This window comes from Mus caroli, chromosome X, assembly GCF_900094665.2.
Source record: "Mus caroli chromosome X, CAROLI_EIJ_v1.1, whole genome shotgun sequence".
In the NCBI taxonomy this organism is placed as follows: Eukaryota; Metazoa; Chordata; class Mammalia; order Rodentia; family Muridae; genus Mus; species Mus caroli.
Window position 1 is genome coordinate 99,233,460 of NC_034589.1, and position 8,614 is coordinate 99,242,073.

The 8,614-nt window shown below is 38.7% G+C and overlaps 1 long non-coding RNA gene across 1 annotated transcript in view; it reads left to right on the forward strand.

Annotated features, from left to right (window-relative positions):
- The window catches only part of LOC115030068, a 12,387-nt gene extending 7,225 nt beyond the window's left edge, over window positions 1–5,162 (forward strand). Inside the window, exon 3 of the long non-coding RNA XR_003835664.1 lies at window positions 4,906–5,162. This is a non-coding gene — a long non-coding RNA (uncharacterized LOC115030068). The remainder of the gene's footprint in view (window positions 1–4,905) is intronic.
- The last annotated feature ends 3,452 nt before the right edge of the window (window positions 5,163–8,614 follow it).

An 8,614-nucleotide genomic window follows, 5' to 3' on the forward strand; every position in this document is an offset into this window, starting at 1 on the left:
CTGGCTGTCCTGGAATTCACTTTGTAGACCAGGCTGGCCTCAAACTCAGAAATCCACCTGCCTCTGCCTCTCAAGTGCTGGGATTAAAGGCGTGAGCCACCACGCCCGGCGCTTTTCAAATTTTTAATGTTGAATAGGATGATAGTTTATGATATTATCATCCACAGCCTTTACTGTGTTGAGGTACATTCTTGATGTACCTAATTTGTTAAGAGTGTTTTGTTGATTGTCTTTATTTTTATTTTTGAGTCATGGTTACATTCTGTAGTCTAGGATAGCCTGGAATTCATTATATAGCCAGCCAAGTTGGTCTCAAACTCATGGCAGGTCACATGCTGTAGCTTTCTGAGTATTGGTATTGTAAGCATAAGCTACTGCAACTTGCTAAAAGTCTTCTTTATTTTAATTTTTTTGAGATTTTCATATATGAGTAGTGTATTGACATTATTTCCACTTGTCTTAGTTAGGTTACTATTGCTGTGAAGAAATACCAGGACTGTGGCAACTTTTTTTTTAAGATTTATTTATTTTATGTATATGAGTACACTTGTAACTGTTTGCAGGATCCCATTACCGATGACTGTGAGCCACCATGTCGTTGCTGGGAATTGAACTCAGGACCTCTTGAAGAGCAATCGCTGCTCTTAACTGCTGAGCCATCTCTCCAGCCCCAACTGTGACAACTCTTATAAAGGACAGCATTTAATTGGGGATGGCTTACAGTTTCAGAAGGTTCAGTCCATTATCATCAAGGCAGCATCCAGGCTAAGGCATGGTGCTACACAAGTAGCCAAATCATCAGGCAGCAGAAAGAGCCATGGGTCCTGGCTAGAGCATTTAAAACCTCAAAGCTTACTCCCAGTGACACACCTCCTCTAACAAGGCCATACTTTCTGAATAGGCCACTGTCTAGGAGCCTATGGGGACCATTTTCATTCAAACCACCATGCCACCCTTCTTTCTAGCCCTGACTTCCTCTCTCAAATTCCTGACCTCTTTTTTAATTGTGTGTGTACATATATTTGTGTAGGTGGCTTATTCCTGGATTGTCCTCCTCCCACCCTGTGGGGGCTGGGGGTGGGGCTCTTCATCCAGGGGTGGGGTCTTGGGAAAATCTTCCCTATTCATTATGCAGTTTTTGTTTAGGCAACAACATTGCTGAGATCTTATGGTAGTAGCATTGAGCGTTTTTATCATGAAAATGTACTTTTGAGCTGCCTGCAGATTGTGTAGTGTGCTTTTGTGAGCATACTGCAACAGGCTTTGGTCGTTTAGCTGTTTTTCCATCATTTCTGCTCCTGTATGTTAACACCTTACCCATATTTCCATAAGTAACCCCCGATAACATTTATTGGCTCACTAAGTTGGACTTGGGCGATCGCCATACTTTGTTTATTGTCATTTCCCCATCTCTGGTGAGTAGGCGTTTTTTCCCACATCTCCCCAGGAATAGTATCACACAACAATATAATGCTGTGTCCTAGAGAATGTTCTGCAAGTGCTTGAGAAGCCTGCCAGTTGGCCCCTTCTGCATAGGCTTGATAGGTTCATGTAGTCAGAAGTATAAGTTAAGTCTCCACTCTTTCCTTTTTGATTTTCTGCCTGGATTATCTGCAGGCTGTTGAAACATACCTATGTTTTCTAGTGTTGTTATATTCCTTTTTATCTTTTCCATCAGAACATTCAGTAATTCCTCTCTGTAATGGTTGCTTCAAAATTTGGTGCATTTACATTTGCAACTGTTACATGTTTGGCCACAATGATGTTAGCTTGTCTCTTTGAATTTGTTTTTTTCTTAAAGTCTATTTTGTTTGATATATTAGCCATGCCCACTCTGCTTTTCTTTCTATTTGCATAAAATAACCTTTTTTATGTTTTCACTTTTAGTGTATCAGTATATGTGTGCCCTTAATAGGAAAATGAATTATTTGTAGGCAACATATTTTTGGATCTTATGCTTTTATCCATTTAGCCACTCTATGTCATTTTATTTGGACAGTTAATTAAGTTACATTTAAGCTAATTAATACCAGGTAAGGATTTAATTCAGCTGTTCGTGACTTCTGGGAGTGAGAAGGACTTTCTGAATCTTGTTCCTTGTCTTGGGCTCTTTTTCTTCTGTCTGATAGTCTTGTCCAACTTTAATGTGATCATTTATTTTTATTATTATTATCTCTTAGAAGCTTGTTCTTTTCTGTTTGTTTGTTTGTTTGTTTAGGATTTTGGGGGGGTTTGTTTGTTTTTGAGACAGGGTTTCTCTGTGTAGCCCTGACTGTCCTGGAACTCACTTTGTAAACCAGGCTGGCCTCCCTCGGAGTGCTGGGACTAAAGGCATGTGCCAACATACCCGGCCTGTTCTTTTCTAAGGAAAGACAGGCAATGGATCCAAATGGGAGGAGAGGTAGGAAGGAACTGAGAGGAGTAAAGAAAGGGAAAACATAATCAGGATATATCATGTGAAAATAGAATCTATTTTTCAATAAAAGAAAAAGTTATGATTCTGACAAGATGCACACAAACACACACACCTACACACCTTGTGTATGTATATTTTAAGGTTATGAAGGTACCGTACATTAAAGATAATTCAATTTTTGTCAAATAGAAATTTCTTAGCCAGGTGATGGTGGCTCATGCCTTTAATCCCAGCACTTGGGAGGCAGAGGCAGGTGAATCTCAGAGTTTGAGACCAGCCTGGTCTACAGAGTGAGTTCCAGGACAGCTAGGGCTACACAGAGAAACCCTGTCTCGAAAAAAAATTTTTTTTCTTTCAGTCATTCTAAAATTAGGATTCACCAATTATCTTTGCAATGTAGAATGTATGAAGTTAAAGTACTGAGAATTAAGGAACTGTGTGCCAACCCTTTCTAAGTTAACCAAAAGCTAGGAAGTTATGAAAGATGGTTCTCATGCAGGACTACTTGGCACTTGATGCCTAATTTGCCATTTTGTTATTACACTTGTTTCGTGTGTGTGTGTGTTTGTGTGTGTATTTTAAGATTGACAGGTTAAAACAAAAAGGTGAATGGTAATGAGTCTAGCAGAAGTAAAGATATTCTAAAGAGCAATGTGTCTTTCCATCTATCAGACTGTTTGAACAATGCACCCCCAAAGAAATGGAAATTTTCCTAGGAATCTTATGCTTGGAGAAAAAAAGGTCTTAGCCTTAGAAAGAGGCATCCCAGTTGTAATTACTTGTCAGATCACCTCACAGGGTGAGATAAGGGTGAGTTAGAGTGGGCAGGACCAAGCCTTATCTTGAATTGCCTAGCTGTGCATGTCCTTCTCTCTCAGTTTAAACTTTAATCTCTCTTCAGTACTGGAAGTAAGATTGGCAAGGTTCATTGCTCTGTCACTCTGCCAAATGTGGACACATTGAAGAGAAGATAAAACAGAAAGGGAAGGGTAGAGAGAGAAAGGGGAGGATGGAGGGAAGGAGAGCAGGAGGGGGCAAAAGGAAAAGTTCTTCATAAAAACCCAGCACCCTGTGTATCTTGACTTTTCAATACTCTAAATGATGTAATCCTGAATTGACTGTCAACAGAATTCTCTACTGTCACTTTTCCTCCTGCCCTGGAATAGGACTTTTCTACTCAAATTCTAATTTTCCAGTTCATGTCACCAAATCTTGCCTCACTGATTTTTCTTTTATCAAGAGAAGAAAATCACTGTGGACATCAGTGTGGATGATTGACAGAATCTAGTCTGTGAGAATATTTTAATTATTTTTATGACATTTAAATATGATCTTTTACAGTAAATAATAGAAAAATGTTACCTGTTAAGTACTTTTTTGCACTATAATCTGCTTAATAAGAACATTGTGTTTGAAGAATAAAAAGAAAAAAAGAACATTATTTTTAAATTAGCACAAGATATGTCCACCTATTTTTATAGATTGCTTCTAAAGGTTATTAGATTTTTGTTTGCATCTCTGTATGTAAATGCATATAGAGAGAAGGTAGAAGAATTAAAAACCAGCACCTTCACGTGTAATTATTATTTTTTAATTGTAGTCATTGTTATTTGTATAATATATGCATATACAGCTGAGTTCTGCTCATTGACATTAAGACTACTTTGATATTTTTAGAATAGGAACTGAATTTATGAATTTTCTTAGCACACTGCATTGCTTTAATATCTTTATACATAGTTTGAGCAACCTTTAAGGCAGAATTTAATGAACTGGCAACTTCCTGTCTGAAGAACATGCAGATCCAGGGTTCTGCATGTGAACCTAGTAGATCCTCCCCCTGAACAGGATTTTGCTCTCTAGGAGCTAGGTTGGCCAAAGTTATATGTAACTATATTTGAACAACCTGACATTTTCTAACATATCAAGAAACAAGTCAGTACTTCAGAATAAAATTCAAATTTCTTCTTTTATCATGAAAGCCCCTTCACGGATGAGGTGCCATCCAGTTCTCTGGCTTCGTGATACACCTCTGCCCTCTCCAGTCTTCCCTAAATATGCATGGATCTACTTACGATTTCTTCGAGTATGGCTCTTATTTTTAGATGTCTGTGTTGTTCTTGGTGTGAAATCTTTTGTAACTGCTGTGTGCTGCTTTGAATCCTTAAAGTCATTCAATTAAGACATGCCCTGTTCAGTGCATCCTGGTCTAGTCATATGAAATGATTTTACTCTTTTGCTTCTGATATACGTCATACAGTACTAATTAACAATTTAAAGTTTTATTTTTTTTTTTGTAGTTATTTCTCTCTCATTAAGCACTTGGCTTCTTTGAAATAAATTGTCTTATTATTTAATACTTCATATTATATAAAAAGCTGCACTATATATAAAATAAACATTTCCACATGCTTTTTTAAAAAGTTGTTTTGGAATGAATTTGTGGAATCTATCTTCACTTCTTCCTTTCTTGATATCTCCTTGGACAGGATATTATCCAGGAAACAACCAGACCCCCCAGTGCTGGCTCTCTGTGACTTCTGATTCTACTCTGTTACTGTATCCATTCATTATTTCAGAAGATTGTACCTTGGTCACTGTTGCCTACATATCCATCAGCTGACTGCTCTGGCAATGTACAATTGACAAGAGTCAGCAGAGGGGCATACAATGGTGAATGTATTAAAGAAAAGAAAATCACACTGTTGGGCATTTGGGTTGGGCAATCTTAATAAAATAACCATGGTCATCATTACTAAGGCCGAGTTCCTTTTTTTTCCTTTTCTACTCATAGCATTCAGGCTGGGCTGGATTCTAAGATATCACTTTTGTTCATAACTACTTCTAAGTTCTATGGTCTAACTTTGATTTCAAATTAGAATAAACTCCTATTATTAACTACTGTCATCAAATGAATAAAGCCTCAGTACGTTTTAAATACTATTTAAGAAATGTACATACAGACTGTGTAACCAACGTTATAATTGAGATACTCTTGATTGATGCAAGCATGTTAAAAATGTTGTAATCCAAACCAAGCATGGTAGCTCGTGTAAGCTGAGCACTCTGGAGGCTGTGGCAGAAGGATCACAAGTTCCAGGTAAGTTTGGCCTATTATAGTAAAACCCTGTCTCAAAAAAAAAACTATAATCCAAAGCCAATACTAACAAAACCTGAAGAATTATCAAAATAAAAATGTAACATATGAGATGATTATAGTTACACACAATGTAAGTCTCTACAGTTTTTGCCCCTGTTTCTTGTTATGTTTCCTTTGCTCTCCCCTCTCCCCTATAAGTCCCATTTATAGATACCAAAAAGTATTTAAGTGGCTAGAGGTACTTAATTATGGATTTCCACCATGACTGACAATATGAATAGATAAAACACTGCAGTGCATACCCAGCTTAAATGTTCTTCCAAAGCCTAACTTCTCACAGTACCAACTGTAAGTTTTATATAATATTCAATCGAAACTGACTTTCAACCATTGAAAAGCTGGCTGCCATATTAAATAATCAAAGCTCTTAAATGTTACCACAAAGACGGCTCTTACTAAAAAACATTAGAGTCTATGGAGAACTCTTAACAGCTCTCTGGTATTAGGATAGGAGATTTTCTATCTAAATGGTCAACTTAATAGCTATTTGTTAGGCCCACTAAATCTTAAAAGCAATAAAACTTTGGCAGGTACTTAAAGGGTGTTTCTGATCAATGTTGCTTTCCTGTGGTGGTGGAAAGGATCAAACTAAGGGCTTTACTTACACTAGGCAAGTGTTCTACCACTGAGCCACATCCCAGTTCCAATATGAGTGTTTTTGAGTGATCCTAAAATAATACATAGTGGAAGCAATAAAGATCAAACAGTGTGCAGTATTCAGGGCTTACTGTAGCAAGGAGACAACCATTGTTATTTTGGTTTCAGCAGAAACTCAATGGCAGGTAGAGGAGTGAGAAAATGTTATAGTGGGAAAGTATGGTATGTACAGCTTGACACGAACAGGTTGGTAGCTGTACATTCTGGTATGTACAGATTGGCACTTGGGGAAGCTGCAGAGCAGCTAACTAGAAATGGGACATCCTGTGTCATTTCTCAGAGTTGGACATTTGACTGTCTCTTGATGGATCTAAGTTAGAAGAATACACAAAAATTATGGAAGTTGTTAATTATTAATCAAGTCCTGGACATTTGGAGCTGATTGTTACAGAAGTTATTCTTTAGCTTCCTAGGTCATTACCAATGCTAGCAAAATGACATCACACAAGATCTGGTTTGCTACAGGTGAGTGTCCAAGGAGGTTTATTGTAGATTTTCTAAAGAGGTTTCTAAAAGCTATGGATTATAATTCTACTTTCCCGGTTCAGCCCTTGCCAAGTAGTGTTGGCTGTTTCTCAGCACACACCTCACATACAGCAATGAGAATAATAGTGTTCAAGCTGACCTGGGAAGAAATGTATTGGTGTGCTGGTGCTGCTATACCTCCAGGGAGGAATCCTAAAGGCTGTTTTTAACTATACAAATGAGCTCTCTAGAAGAGTTTCCTTGTCAGTGCTTATGATAGAGCAGGTGGTCCTTCACTGAAATATAGCTATGTCATGATAAGAAGGAACAGAAATAGGCCAAATGTATGATAGTGTTTATTTTTTTAAATAATGTGACCACCCCGAGTGTTCCATATGTGACTGTTCTATTGTACATGGTATAATTTTGTGTGCAGCTATTAAATTAATAACTTTAAATTGTGATCTCTTTTAATTCTAGTGCAGGCACATGGAAGAGCCCCTTCTTTGTGTGTGCTTGACAGTCATTAGGAAGCATGAACTCAGCCGGGCGTGGTGGCGCACGCCTTTAATCCCAGCACTCGGGAGGCAGAGGCAGGTGGATTTCTGAGTTCGAGGCCAGCCTGGTCTACAAAGTGAGTTCCAGGACAGCCAGGGCTATACAGAGAAACCCTGTCTCAAAAAACCAAAAAAAAAAAAAAAAAAAAAAAAGAAACATGAACTCTAACGCACATTAATGTGAACAAGAAGGAACACTCAACTCCCCAAATCTACACGTGTCTTCAGCTGCAGCAGAATATAACATGGCATTTTAAACTGCATTCTGGGCTTGCTTCTCGCCAGCTTGATTTTAATAGACTGTAGCAGAATCTTTGGGAAAGCTCCTCCACAAGTTTCACTTATGAAAATGAGCCTGTTCTCCTAACCATAGACATTAGCCAAGATTCAGAGGCTAATCATACACACATATTTAGGTAATGCTGTAATAGGCCCATAGTCGATTTTGTGGACCCATGTGCTGAATGCAATGTGGATAACATAAAATATTGTTGGAATATGACACCATATGATTGATTCTGTTAAAACCAGTTGGTACTGCACAAAGCTACACAAGATTAACTTCACAGGAACATGCAGAATACTGGCAGCATAGGTTACCATGAGGCCCTATAAGGAAACCAAATGTTTCCTTCTATCCATTATCCTTCTAATTCTGGACAGCTTCCTGTGCTTTAGCTGGCTCATATTCCAATAGCTCTTTAGTAACTAATCGAAACCTTCCCAGAGACTTGCCTCCATAAACCATGCTAATTGCAGTTTTCAAAACCTGACAGTGAGTTTTCCTAACAGACCCCATGGTGCTAACTAACTGTCCTAGGATAATTAATTTTGGGTGTGGTTGGAATAGCACTATTGCAGGACCCCACAAAAGAGATTACATTTTTCTACACTGGTAAGGGTTGGGACTGTGCAGTGAAAATTTCTAGCTAGCTACAGGTTTCCTAAGAACTAAATCCCAGCCCTTTGGCCCTTTGGAGAAGGGGCAGTAATTTGAGAGGTATTAGAGGTTTCGATAGAGAAAATGGCAGAGGAGACAAGATGAAAGCTGCACCCTTTCATGCGCCACGCACATTTTCCCAATGCATCCTTAGGATGCAATTTTGAAAATCTATCAAGTACCTGACACTTGGGTAGAAACCTTCTAGTAGGTACCCTGACTCTTGAGAAATAGCTAGTATTACCTCCATTTACCCATCTGCTCCAAGATCCTTGTCTCCTACCAAAGCCTCCCTCCTGCCATTGCGCAGTTTTGGTGCAGAATCACCAGGTCCACTTTCGCAAACCCACGGGAGAGGCTGGGCTGGGCGGGGTCGCCTTGTCGCAGAGCCCAACTGCGCCTGCGCGGACTGCGGCAGA